Source organism: Apostichopus japonicus, chromosome 16 (assembly GCF_037975245.1).
Source record: "Apostichopus japonicus isolate 1M-3 chromosome 16, ASM3797524v1, whole genome shotgun sequence".
Lineage (NCBI taxonomy): Eukaryota > Metazoa > Echinodermata > Holothuroidea > Aspidochirotida > Stichopodidae > Apostichopus > Apostichopus japonicus.
Genome location: NC_092576.1, coordinates 39,020,439 through 39,035,145, shown reverse-complemented (window position 1 = coordinate 39,035,145; position 14,707 = coordinate 39,020,439). Strand labels below are relative to the sequence as shown.

Genomic DNA, 14,707 nt, shown 5'->3' with positions numbered 1-14,707 from the left:
ATGGATACGTCTAGACACTGTCTGGTTTTAAAATCGTTAGTTAGGCCTTCGGGATGTGAGAAGTTTTTTTTTAAGTAGAATATGTTTAATATTTTTTCTTTTCTTCTCCTTTTTGGAAAGTAATGAATAAAGAAGAAAGAAAAGATAAGGCAATGGAAGGAATAGATCACGAAAGAAGGAAACTAAAAGGGACACAGTGGTGGGGATGGTGATGGGAACGGTGATTGTAATGAATATCGTGGTAAAGATGGAAATATGATAAGATCAAAGTGGTGATGATGGTCTCATAATGTTGATAGTGGTGATGATGATGACGAAGGAGGTGATGATGATGGTGGTGATGGTGACGATGATAGTGTTGGTGTTGATGATTATCTTAATAATCATGTTGCTTACCATGGTGAATATTGTGGGATCATAATATGATGCTGGTTATGATGATGGTATAGATGATCCCTACGATGACGATAAAGGTGATGATGATATTGTTAATGATCATGATGCATATTGTGATGGTATTGATGGTAATAATAATGGTGACGGTGATGAGGTGATGATGATGGTGATGTTGGTGGTGATGGTGATGTTAATAATCGTGATGATCTTGGAATAATATGGTGATGGTTATGCTGGCGATAATGCTGGTAAAATGGTGATAATGGTTATGGTGGTCACACAAATGACCAAAACAGCGACGGTGATGATGATGATGGTGGTCATGGTGATGATGAAGGTGATGATGGTGATAATGAAGGTGATGATGGTGACGGTGGTGATGTTGGTGGTGATGTTAATAATCATGGTGATAGTGGAATCATATGGTGATGATGGGGACGGTCATAATGATGAGGTAATGGCGGTGATAATGGTGATGATGACAATGATTTGGATCAATTTTGGGATCATATGGGGGTGATGATGATGACGACGATGGTGGTGCTGGTGATCATATTGGTAAACGTTTTTATTGTGGTTCTGGTGGGCACACACACGACCACAAGAGCGATGTTGATAATGATGGTGGTGGTGATTGTGATGGTTGTAAAGGCAATGATGGTTTAAGGCGATGATTGTGATGATGGTGATGACGATGACGGTGAGGATGGTTTTTATTATAATTATGGTGATGATGTTAATGTTGGTGGCGGTTGTTGTAGTGGTGTTGGTGGTGATGGTGACGATGGTAATCAATATGGTGTTGATAATTGTGATGGTGTTGATTATGGTGTTGATAGCGATATTGATTGTGGCGATGATGGTGAATGGCGATAGTGTTGATGGTGATAATGGTGCTGGTGATGATTGTGATAATGATGATGGTGATGGTGAGGATGCTTATGATGATGACGATGGTGATGATGTTAATGGTGATGTGGTGGTGGTAGTTGTTTTGGTGGTGATGGTGATGATGGTGATCAATATGGAGTTGATGATTGTGATGGTGTTGATGATGGTGTTGACAGTGATATTGATGTTGGTAATGGTGATGGCGGTGGTTGTGATGGTGATGATCATGATGATGATCGTGGAACCATATGGTGATAATGTTGATGGTGATGATGGTGGTGGTGGTGATTGTGATGACGGTAATAATGATGATGGTGATGGCGATGGTGGTAAATGACAATGATGTTGATGGTGATTTTGGTGATAATGGTAATGATTGTGATGGTGTTGGTGATGATGGTGTTGATAGTGATATTGGCGGTGGTGGTTGTGATGATGGTGGTTGTGATGGTGGTTGTGATGGTGATAATCATGGTGATTATCGTGGAATCATATGGTGGTGATGATGATGGTGATAGAGATGGTGATGGTGATGATGGTGGTGATGATGATGATGGTTGTCATGGCGATTGTGATAATGGTGGTGATAGTGATGGTGATAGTGATGGTGATCATAATAATGATGATGGTGATGGAGATGGTGATGGTGGTGATGGTGGTGGTGGCCTGAGTCGATGATGATGATGATGATGATGATGATGATGATGATGATGATGATGATGATGATGATGATGATGATGATGATGATGATGATGATGATGATGATGATGATGATGGCGATGATGATTGTGATGATGATGGTGATGATGATAATGGTGGTGATTGTGATGATGACGGTGGTGTTGGTGACGATGATGATTGGGGTTTTGATGATGGTGATGATAGTAATGATGATGTTGGTGATGATGATGGGGATATCGATGGTGATAATGATGATGTTTGTGATGATGATGGTGGTGGTGGTGGTGGCCGGAGGCGATGATGATGATGATGATGATGATGATGATGATGATGATGATGATGATGATGATGATGATGATGATGATGATGATGATGATGATGATGATGATGATGATGATGATGATGATGATGGTGATGGTGATGGTGATGGTGATGGTGATGGTGATGGTGATGGTGATGGTGATGGTGATGGTGATGGTGATGGTGATGGTGATGGTGATGGTGATGGTGATGGTGATGATGACGGTGGTGTTGGTGATCATGATGATTGGGATGGTGATGGTGATGATGATGACGGTAATGATAATAATGATGATGTTGGTGATGATGATGGGGATATCGATGGTGATAATGATGATGTTTGTGATGATGATGGTGGTGGTGATGGTGGTGGTGGCCTCCTGAGATGATGATGATGGTTATGATGGTGGTGTTGATGACAATGGTGATAATGGTGATGATGATGGTGATGATGATGGTGGTGATGACGATGGTGATGGTGATGATGACGGTGGAGTTGGTGATCATGACGATTTGGATGATGAAGGTGATGGTGATCCCGGTAATGATAATAATGATGATGTTGGTGATGATGGTGATATCGATGGTGATAATGATGATGTTGACGATGATGATGGTTGTGGTGATGGTGATGATGATGGTGATTGTGGTGATGTTGATGATGATGTTGGCGGTGATGATGTTGATGGTGGTGATGGTGGTGGTGATGATGATGATGGTGGTGATGGTGATGGTGGTATCATATGGTAATGATGTTGTTTACGATGATTACGACGAAGACCATGATGGTAATGTTGATGTTTATGATCATGATCCATATGATGATGTTCTTGGGATTATATGGTGATACTGATGACAACGATGGTGGTATGTGATGATGGTGATGGAGATCATGATGAGAAAAGTGGTGATGATGGTAATGGTGGTCACACAAATGACCAGATTAGCGACGATGATGATCATGGTGATAGTGACGATGAAGATGACAATGATGATAATGATTGTGATTAAGATGATGGTGCTTGTGATGGTGATGGTGATGGTGATGAATATCTTGATGATTTAGATAGTGGTGATGGTGATAGTGGTGATTACGGTGATAGTGATGGTTAATGGGGTGATTAAGATGATGATTATGGTAATCTTCCCATTCTCCAAGTATCACATGACATGAAATAACAATCAAACTAATGATGTGAGGTGTCGAACAGATATTAAAAGGGCATATTGATAGTTATTAGTAAATTTTAAATTATCTCGCAAACATTTCTCGGCTGGTTATTACATGCGGTATATCACCGGAGAGTATTTAAATAAAGCGCACGTCGTTAATTACATAAATTGAACACGGAGCTAAGACATCTTGCCGCTGGTACATAGTGTAGCTGGTACATTGTGTAGTAGGAAATGGAGAGAAACAATGGTATCTCCTTATTACATTATTCATTTTAAAGTTAATTCGAATCCAGCGTCTAATCATTATGGAGTCTCTGATTTTGTCTCTTTGTTAATCAAATGTTCCGTTTCTTTAATCATCAGGTTTAAGTACTGTCTGCTGCCTCCTTATACATCGATACATGATTTGTTCAACTTAATTACAAAGAACGTTGAAGGTAAAGTAACGATGATTGATTAGAAAATGATTGATGACTATATTTTGCCTTGTTCGGTTCATATTGTTGTTTCCTTTCTTCTCATAATTCAAGAACATTAAAGATACAGTTCATATCATGTTAATCCCGGCCAGAATAAGACTGTTTCTTCTATTAAAAAAACATTAAGAAAGACATTTCACAAACGAGTGACATAGCTGAGAAAGAGTTTTGGAACAGTTTAAATAAATCAGTTAATTAGTTTTCTGTAATGTACTGAACGTTCCGTATATTTACTTTCGCACAGAAAAAACAGAGATATCAAAGAATTACAAACATCAATAAAACCTAGACCATGTACAGTACACTCAACTGGCTACTACATAGTATTACAGTGAGGGGAGCTTGAATATGTAAACATTAACGAAAGTGATCTCTCTCTCTGAAATAAGATAAGATAATGACGTGTTTTGAATGCATATTAAATCGTTGTGGAAATTTAGAACAGGATATGGGAAAGTGGAGGGGTCTTAGTGTAGTTGGTTGGTGAGAGTGAGGAATAGATCACACATGTTTAATACAATGACATACAAAAACAACGTAGCTGGTGCCCTGAATCTGATGCAAAAACTTCCAAAGTTACATGAGTGATAAGTGAGATTTTGCACAATGCAATGAAAGGAGCAAACACTAGCGGTATGGTTTGAAGGAATTAAAATAACAACATAATACAGAGTAAAACCGTGAACGAATTCTCCTAGCGGTAAAATAAAGGAAGCGGTACCACTGGTAGTAAACAAACGTAAAAATCGAACATAAATCAAGAAAAATGTAGCTTGCTCATGTTTTCATCAGAATATTCTACATCAAAGCTCTGATAAATTTACATATAGCTGTCTATAATAGATCATGGATTGTATACAACCTTCACGCTTTAAGGACAAATGCTCAGGTTATATGATTGCTTTCCAATCGTTAAGTTCTTTTTGTATGTTATCTGCAATGTTTATGAGCAATGTAATTAACTTCAGAGAGAGATCTGAAACAGAGTTAGATTAAACACGACATTTCAGTTGTAATAACTTTAGAATATCTGGAAAAATAATTTTAATAGACATAAACTCAAAACTTCAATTCAAATTACTAGAATACATACATTTAAAGATATCTGCTATCTTAATTTCAATAACTAAATTAAATACCACAAGTAAAAGACAGTAAAGTACAGCTCTTTGCAAACTTAACACCTTATAAGATCCTAATGAAATTAAGGTAATATAAGTGAGATTTTGCACAATGCAATGAAAGGAGCAAACCTTTGCACATTCAGTAACTGAGGGCGCTCTGACCCTTAACTACTAGAGAGAGATAACTGTTTAAAATGTGTCACAACAAATTACTTTCTCTAACTATCATATTGGAAATTGTGTAGGGAAAAGGGGAGGTAAGGGTTTAATCAGTTTTAAATATATATTTAAAGTAATATGTGTAAGGTTTGGTGTTAATTACATTTCAAACGCACACAAAATGTTTGAAATTAATATTGTACACAATGTATGTTTGCTTAATGATAAAAACATATATCTAATTCTAATTCAGGACAGATGCTGACTATTTGCGAATATGTTATAACAGTTTTCTCAATTCTCAAATGATGGTTACTTGACCCTTCTGCTTTAAACATATGTTAGTGTTGGGATGCAACCATACAGTTAATAGATATAGTTCTGTGATATAATAATGTCGATAGCACATCTAGCTTTGGAGAAAAACACTGAGACAAGCTGATTGCTCCCATTGGTCTTTATTCTTGTACGTTTCTATAAGTATAAGGAAAAGTATACTGTATGAATTTCTCAGTTAAAAGTGTTGCCTTTTGCATGAACAATAAACGGAATTCAACTGTTTACTGTGTATGTCTCGTTAACTAAATCTATGAAAGTTTGACCTGATGCAAACATAGATTATAACATCGATATCCGTTCTGTCTTATATTATCGTGTTTTAGTTTGTTGATACTGGTTACCTATACCTGCTTTGTTTTCATTTATATTTTAGTTTTCTGGATGCCTTATGGATTAAGCGAAGGGTATTACAGACTAAATCTCCAGTCTGGTCGTTGGAAGCTGACATCTGGACGTTCTATACTCTTCCCAGTTAGTTTATTTTAATAGGAACCCTTGATGGTTCACTCACTAAAAATGAATCCACCGAATGGAAGTTTATTTTTTGAAACAATGCCGGTCATTTCAAAAGAAAATTTGGAGAAGATTATTATTTTGCACCCAACAACCCAGAAGTTTTTGTGTTCTGCCATTTTAGTGACGCAGAAGTAACATCAATCTAAAAAATAAATATATATGCATGCTTACTAACCTTATTGTGTGATATGTGATCGATGAATGATATAAGGGGTTTTGAGGTATACCAACGTTTGGTCAGATATAAACAGTGCCGATTCACTATTCTTTTAAAAGGAAGTACACTGATGATAATGATGATAAAGATCAATGTGGTAATGATGATGGTGATGGTGGTGACGATGATGGTGATGCGATGGTGATGAAGTGATGGTGATGGTGGTGTGATGATGATGATGATGGTAGTGGTGCGATGGTGGTGGTGCGATGGTGGTGGTGCGATGGTGATGAAGTGATGATGATGGTGGTGGTGATGATGATGATGGTAGTGGTGCGATGGTGGTGGTGCGATGGTGGTGGTGTGATGGTGGTGATGCGATGCGATGGTGGTGGTGGTGGTGGTGATGGTTATGATGGTGTTGGTGGTGATGGTAATGATGGTGATGGTGGTGATGGTGACCATGATGATGGTGATGATGATGATGATGATGATGATGATGATGATGATGGTGGTGGTGGTGGTGGTGGTGGTGGTGGTGGTGGTGGTGATGATGGTGATGGTGATGGTGGTTTTGGTGATGGTAATAATAGTGGTTATGGTGATGATGGTGATGGTGATATTGGTGATGATGATGGTGACAATGATGTTGATGATGGTGATGAAGCTGTTGATGATGATGGTGGTGATGATGGTACTGGTGGTTATGATGATGATAATTGTGATAATGGTGATGGCGATGATGATAATGATGATGTGATGATGTGATGGTGATGGTGATGGTGATGGTGGTGGTGGTGATGGTAATGATGGTGGTTGTGATGGCAGTGATGGTGATGATGGTGATGGTGGTGGTGATTGTGATGGTGATGATGATGATGGTTGTTGGGGTGTTGGTTTTGGCGATGGTGTGTGATGGTGGTGGTGATGGTAATGATGGTGGTGATGGTTGTGATGGCAGTGATGGTGATGATGGTGATGTGATGATGTGATGGTGATGCGATGGTGGTGGTGATGGTAATGATGGTGGTGATGGTTGTGATGGCAGTGATGGTGATGATGGTGGTGGTGATTGTGATGGTGATGGTGATGATGGTTGTTGGGGTGTTGGTTTTGGCGATGGTGTGTGATGATAGTGTGTGATGATGGTGATGATTGTGATGATGGTGATGATCCCAAAAAATTGTTGATGCTGGATAACATTTATCATATTTACAGGGAGAATAATAACAAAATATTAAAGCAACTTGTATTGATTTTGGAAGTCATATTTTTGTTTTCTCCATTCATACTATCCATTTGTTATTTACAGGCAAAACTGATTGGAGATGAATTGACGGATGCAGAATTTCGTCAAGAGGTAATGTTATGCAAATAGTAAATATTCTACTTCATTTGGTAAATCGGTCAGTATAATACAGACATGTACATGAGTACAGTGAAATTCCTGTGTAATCCCATGTTGAATAGCCATAAATTAAATCTAATTAAAACGAAAGCACATGTTCCATTGTAAACATTTGTACTTTTTATCATATTTTTAAACACGAAATACTTCCAACAATAAATATTTTACATATGGACGTGGTACAGGTTTACCGAGGCCCGGGGATCAACATTGCCTCTATATGGTATGATATGATAACGACTCCTTTTCAATAGTAGTCAACACTCGTTAACATTCAGAGTTTCTGTCAACTTACTTTTTGGTTACTTGTCAGGCAAGTAACTTATGCAGTCGAATTTGTGTGCGGGCGCATGTGTGTGACGCCCTAGCATGTAAACATCTCAAGATATGTAATCTTTGCTATTCTCATAAGTGACATGTAGCTTCCCCATAACCAGAACAACAATGGTATTGTTTTGTGTGCAGGTCAAGGTCATTTGGGGTCAGCAAGTTCACATTTTTAAGTTTTATAGTCAAAAGCCTTATAAAAACGATATAGTGAGTACAAGAACAGTATTGTTTTGGATAGAGGTCAAAGTTCTTTTCTGGTCTGGAGAAGTCCAAAAGGGCCAATATATCATAGTCTTTTATCTTGAGAGTTTTACCTTCAAAAAGAGATAATATGCATGTTAGATTACTCAAATGAAAAGTAAGATTACTCCACAATTTGGAATAGATGAAAGCAAATTTAATGTTGGAAAAAGCAAACCCTGTGAAATATCTAAAGGTCACACGTCCATGAAGATGTGAATATCATGCTGATTTGACTGCTCCATATGTAGTAGAACCTCCTTGTTGTATTAGGTGAGGTCAAATGTCGGCCTAAGTACATGTGACCGTATGAACTTCAGCCAGGGTTAGTTTGCGATCTACTATTGTGCTGCATATGTAATGTACTAAAAGGCAAGTCACTTTAGCGGGAGGTTTCCCTCTTCTCATATTTATTGTTTTTACGGTGAGTAGAAAACAGGTTTTTCCACTGGGAACTTTGTGTTCATATGAGATCACATTTTATTTAATAACCAAGTATTCGAAAGCAAAAACAACAGATTTAAGCAGGAACGAGGAACTCAACTGAGCTGACCATTCATTTAGCCTTAGCAGTGTCATTATAATGCTAATAATTATGCTTTAAAGCTTAATTTCTTAAACATGAAACATCTGAAACGGCAATAGGTCTAAACTTGATTTTCTTTGTAACATTATAATTTAATCAACACTTAAATTATGTTTGAGTTCATTCTTCTGAACGGACATTTTTAAGTACTCGGTAGGATGGATGTGGTGGTATGTGGTAGTATGTTAATAGTTGTATTTTAATGTGGGCACAACATTGATTCTCATGTATTATTGACTGTAGCATTAAAATTAATCAAACTCTTGGTTAACTATTTTATCGTCACATCAGAGTGTTGGCTAAAGAATGATAGGTACCACGATCAGCAGAGCAGTGAATTATTATGTTTAATTTAATTGTTTGAGGTTTTTTTATTTTGGTATAAATATGTGGCTATATGTTTTAGATGTTTGAGATGATTTAGTTCGAAAAATTAGTATCGACTAAAAATGTCACACATAAACAGAAACATTGCATTCATCGCTTAGAGGCAGTCTTGTGTTATCAATTAGGATTCACCGTAGCAAGGATAAAGATGCTTTCTGCCGGTTGGGAGGATTGATAGAGTGGGCATTTTAATGTTTTATCTTAACTTTGCGTTGATCTCTTTTTTTTTTAACAGGTGAAAAGCTTCCGTCATCACTACAGGTAAGGAAATAATGCTAACAGAGTGCAAGGTCTAAACACTACCAAACAACATAAAAAAAGAAACAAGTTTGTTTCATACCGACATAGAAAATATGATATACACGGCATTGTACCAATATAATTACAATATCCCTAGTGTGAAAATAGTATATATTTAAGTAAATATAAGATCTTTAAAATTTGAATTTGTATTAAAGAGGACATCAACTAATGCGAATTGCAAATTTAATAGAGTGACTCCGAATGTTGCTAATCTCAGCGGATCATTATTGTTATTTGAAACAATCATAAACATGCGATGCCGCTTTAGAGCAATAAATTATGAGAAACCAATGTTTAACGGCAAAATAATTTAAAATTCTGAAGATATTTCAGTTGTAGAAAATGACAAAGCCAAAAGACACCGTAGAAGGAAAAGAGATTGTCTACGTCTGTTTCTGCAAGTTTTTAGCATTTTTGGTTTAGATCGGATTATTATTATTGAAATGTTGCCAGAAAGAGTACGGCATTTCAGACAAACGACTGACGAATGTTTCAGTCGATCATATGTTTATATAAAGATTTCTTATCATCAAAGCTAACATAGGTCAGACTGACTTGTGTAATATGATTGTACATAAATTAGCAAAATTTATAACCAAATTAGAATTAGACACCCCTCTAATAAGACCAATCCATGCAGAACAGAACAGTAACGTATCATTAGGCTCCTCTTTAATGGCCATCCCCACCCCACATATGCGTCAATCTTACACTTATTAATGCTTCTTAACATTTTCATTACTGTGAGTTCGCACTTTTGTTTTCCAAGATCATGATGTTGATTTAGATCTACACAAGGTGTCACTCTGCTGTTCATATACCTTTTCAGAGATTGATTTGATAGATTTACATTGTCAAGGTCAATACAGTTCTAAGTTTCATTTAACATGTAGCGTCAACTGCAGAAAACGTAGAATAATTGTTTATTCACTCACTGGTAACAGATAACTTGGAAAGCAGCAACTCATTTCTAATATGATCTTAAAATGTCAATCGGTTTTAAATCTTAACTTGGAAATACTGGTGACTATGTTATGTACTATAAATGATATAAGAGTGTTTAGATATGTCGGTTATAATTATGCACTAGTTGATCTTACTTTATTCTTAACAGAGATGAACCATGGCAGCAGACCTGGATAGTCTCGAGAGGAAAGCGAAATCTTGAAACAGAATAAGTAGATGACGATACGTTGTCAAGTACAGGAGACATTGATGTTAATAATAACTCAGGTGTCACCAAAACATAAGTTCAGTTTTCTACCACATTAATCCATTGCAGAAACTGCAGTGGCGTGCACTAGGTATCAGAGGTGGGGGATATATTGTTTCTCGTGTATGGGGGTGTATGGAGATCCTTGTCCCTGTAAATCACCGCTTAAAGTTCAATTGAGCATCAATACCTCATCATTGGAACATTATTTAAGTCTATTATAAGTCTAAGGGCTAGGCTTTGCCAATAAATAATTGGTTGAAAGGGTATGTAACTAACACTTAACAGAGGTCTTATTTTCCCAAGAATGAATGTAAGCACATCCACAACCTATCCATTTATCCTGACATGAGAGAAGAGGAAGGGGCATAGACCTCTATTCACCTCACCCTTAACGCACGCCCCTGGGAAATGGTATGAATGAATGGAGAATCACAAGAAGCATTTACAGCATAATTACAAAATGGTTATTAAGTGTTATATAAGTGGTATGTTGCCAGGCACCTTTTTCAACTGAGTTCTATGCGAGAGGAACTAATGATTCAAATATAGTTTGGTATCAAGTTTGCTCAATTTATATTGAATTTGCTACAATATTACCCTAGCATAGTTATAAGGTTTTCTCGGCTGTTATATGAATGGTCAAGAGCCTTTATGATATAACGTGTACAGAAGGAAGGGTCATGTCTTTATTAACTTTAATCCGCTCTTTTTCTAGGGTGTGGGTCCTTCCCTTAAAAACTGACACTTAGAGTACAAATGGAGCAGGGTTATTTTTAGATTATCAATTAGGTATATAATAAGGTCTAAAGAAAAGTCACTACAACCCAAAGTATTGGAAAAGATCAGTTATTTAATATACTCGATCCTCAACACCGTTTAATGTCACATAATTATTAATTGTAAAAAAGAAAGCTGCAACATTCTCATGTACTTTATACATGTTTAAAATCAGAAGCTACTATTTGTCACGTGATCTCAGATCCATAGTCATAAGATATCAATAGTCAGCTGCCAATTTCCAATTTTCAACAGTGATGTAGAAAACTATCAAAAGTGTGGGACCGAAAACTACTGTGGTATTCACCACTTGAAGGAATGTTTACAATATTTAGTGACTGCGACGGGTTGCTATAAATATCTTTTGTCTAAATGAATACATTACCTAAACTGCACAAGTGTCAGTGTTTCATTTCAAGTTTGACATTTCCTGCCCCCCCCCCTTCACCTAATCGAATATTACAGCATTTTGAGATACACGAAATGAAAAATAATAGTTTGATGCTTGACACTCATTTCTGTAACTATAAGTGATCCGTTTGAAAGCTTAGGCAGGGCTGTGTAAGCATCGATCCATAAGTTGAATGTGAAGGGCCAGAGATAATCTTGCCCCCATTTATCAAAGTGAGGAAGATTGGGTAACGGTCCATTTGAATGTGTTCCTACTCGTTTGTTTAACTTTTATTTCATTCTTTGAATAAACACATTATCTACTCACCTATTTGATTCGACGGTAGATTAGCATAATAATACAATTATGAAATGAGCTCAATTCTCCCTTTGGAGCTCAATGTGTAATGAATGTGTTCGTTTTAAGTCGCACTTTGTTTTCTTTTCGATGTGAAGAGTGATAAGACCTCATATGTTCCTTTTTAATTCTTACGCAACGTTGTTAGCTTTCTTATTATTTTCCGTCTTTGTTTCTCAAGTTTTGCCTGTTCATTACATAGTGTCTTCCTGAAGAGAACTAAACATGTACATTGAGAATATATATCTCATTATTTCTAAGAACTTCTATTTTAATGATAAACAAGAAGGCTACAGAATGTGACAATTTAAATGATTTTCTGTAAGTTAAAAAAGTAAAAGACGTTACAATTTGATATGAAGTCATGATGCAACGTGATCCATTTGGTAAAATACATCAGAATGAATTCGTTTTTTAGCATCATTTTGTTGCTTTGTAAATGATAAATATTAGTTTCTGTTTATTGAGCTTTGATTGCATTTGATATTGCTTTTCTGTAAAAAAAATTGGAAACATGTAGTTTTTATCCCGACATTATATAACATTACTTTAGCTTTTAAGTAATAAATAATACCAACAAAATGTATAACTTCATTTTTGCAATTTGAAATCAAATTAAATTTCAGAAATTACAAAATTCATAAATGAACTTTTCATCAATATTAAGAGTGTATTTATCGATCAGTAAATAAATTAAACAGAATTAAGCTATTTAATTACATTTTGTGTCTTTTTAATAGTTTTGCTTCTGCTTTTATTACGCATAGAGAGCAGGTATTTATACTTTTTTTTTTAAGTTCGTTAAAATTGTCATGAAAACAATAAATGAATTTAACCCACGATACTCACAAACCCAAGATATATATTAAAATAATCTATCAACACATTATTTGCTGCGTAATTATAAATAGTAATTATTATTTTCGTCAGCCTCTACTTCATATAAGTGATATGGCCATGTTGTGTCGAACGTGGCATATTTGTGCCAATATGGCTAATACTAATACATACAAATAGATCTACGATGGCAAGAATATATTTTCTTTCGAGTTGTAAAGAAATGGAAAGACAGATAATGCGCGTTAAAAAAGATAATACGTTTATTTTCAGTTCATTGCAAGATTGATTTAAAGTTAAGCAATGTTTTAAGATGTTTTAAGATATCAAAGCATATTCCAAATGGTGTCAACTACAAACTTAGTGATGGGCCAGCATGCAAACAAGAAAACATTGACTGCATCAAGTTATGAGTAATTATTTCACAATGGCGATATTTTATATTCAATATTTATTGGCCATCGTAGTTTGATGGTTCATTAACTGGTTTCTTAAATGTGCTTTATTATTTACTTTTAGCATTATCAGCGATTAGTGTTAGAAATTGTTTGCCGATTTGGTTGCTTCTCCCCCCCCCCCACACCTGCCCTACCATATAATAATGCTTCATGCAGTCCCTCAGCCCAATCCATGAACCCCAAATATTGCTCTCATTTGTGTGTCTCTCCCCCACTTCCATTATAGCCAATGTTCGCTGAGGAAGGAGGATAGGCAGATCTTGCCGACTATATGTAAACGTTATGTTAATATGTGTAGGCTATAATGATAAACGTATAGATATTATCCATCACTAGGTTGATTGTTTTAAATGGTGGGAAAGTGCCAGTTTCACAATAAAACAATTAAAAACACTGTTATATTGACTCCATCTGTGACGTCAGTCGGGAGATTTAGTTTGGTAAGTAAACTCCCCTGCCCGCTTTTTCTTAACATTTACATAATATTCAAGAATATTTATTAGCACAATCTTGCTTTTAAACATGATCATGTATAAAGTGTATTGTCTTAACATACCTCCGAAAGCACCCTTTGCCAAAGTATAAACTTTACATGTTTTTTTTTTTTTCTGTAGGAGGCTTATACGGGCGCTCAACGACCTCTTTGACAAACCCCTCCCATTGAAAGCCCTACATTTAACTCTACCATTCCAACAAGGTTCAAATCTCGTTAGATATAAATGAATTGGAGTACTTCACCATATTTAATTCACTTACATACAACAACGTTTTTATGTGTCCTAACTCCTTTTGGCGAGCAGAGTGAAGCACTAACTTCACCATCGCCATTGTGGTAGCTGGAAGACGTATGTAATGAAATATAAATCGTGCGGTCTTTAAAAAAACTTTATGGAAACATAGTGTTGACGATCTAACTCCTTTACCATCGGAATTGCATGTGTGTTCCTATAATAGGTCCGAACATAACAATTATATTATTGTGTGGTTTTCAATCGTATATCTCATATCGATCGCAAGCTTAAGGATTCAACCCGATCCTCTCTCATCCAAATGTATGTTGTATCTTGATAACTCTGACGACTAGATGATCAATGAAAGATAAAATAAAAAAAAAATCCTAACTAAATATTATATCAAATGAAAGTTAGGCAAAGTCATTGCACTCTGAGTCTGTACAGATATCTTAAATCAGAAGGATA

The 14,707-nt window shown here is 36.1% G+C and overlaps 1 protein-coding gene across 3 annotated transcripts in view; it reads left to right on the top strand.

Moving 5' to 3' along the window:
* The window catches only part of LOC139982293 (uncharacterized), a 166,148-nt gene that overhangs the window by 24,562 nt on the left and 126,879 nt on the right, over positions 1-14,707 (top strand). The window lies entirely within an intron of this gene.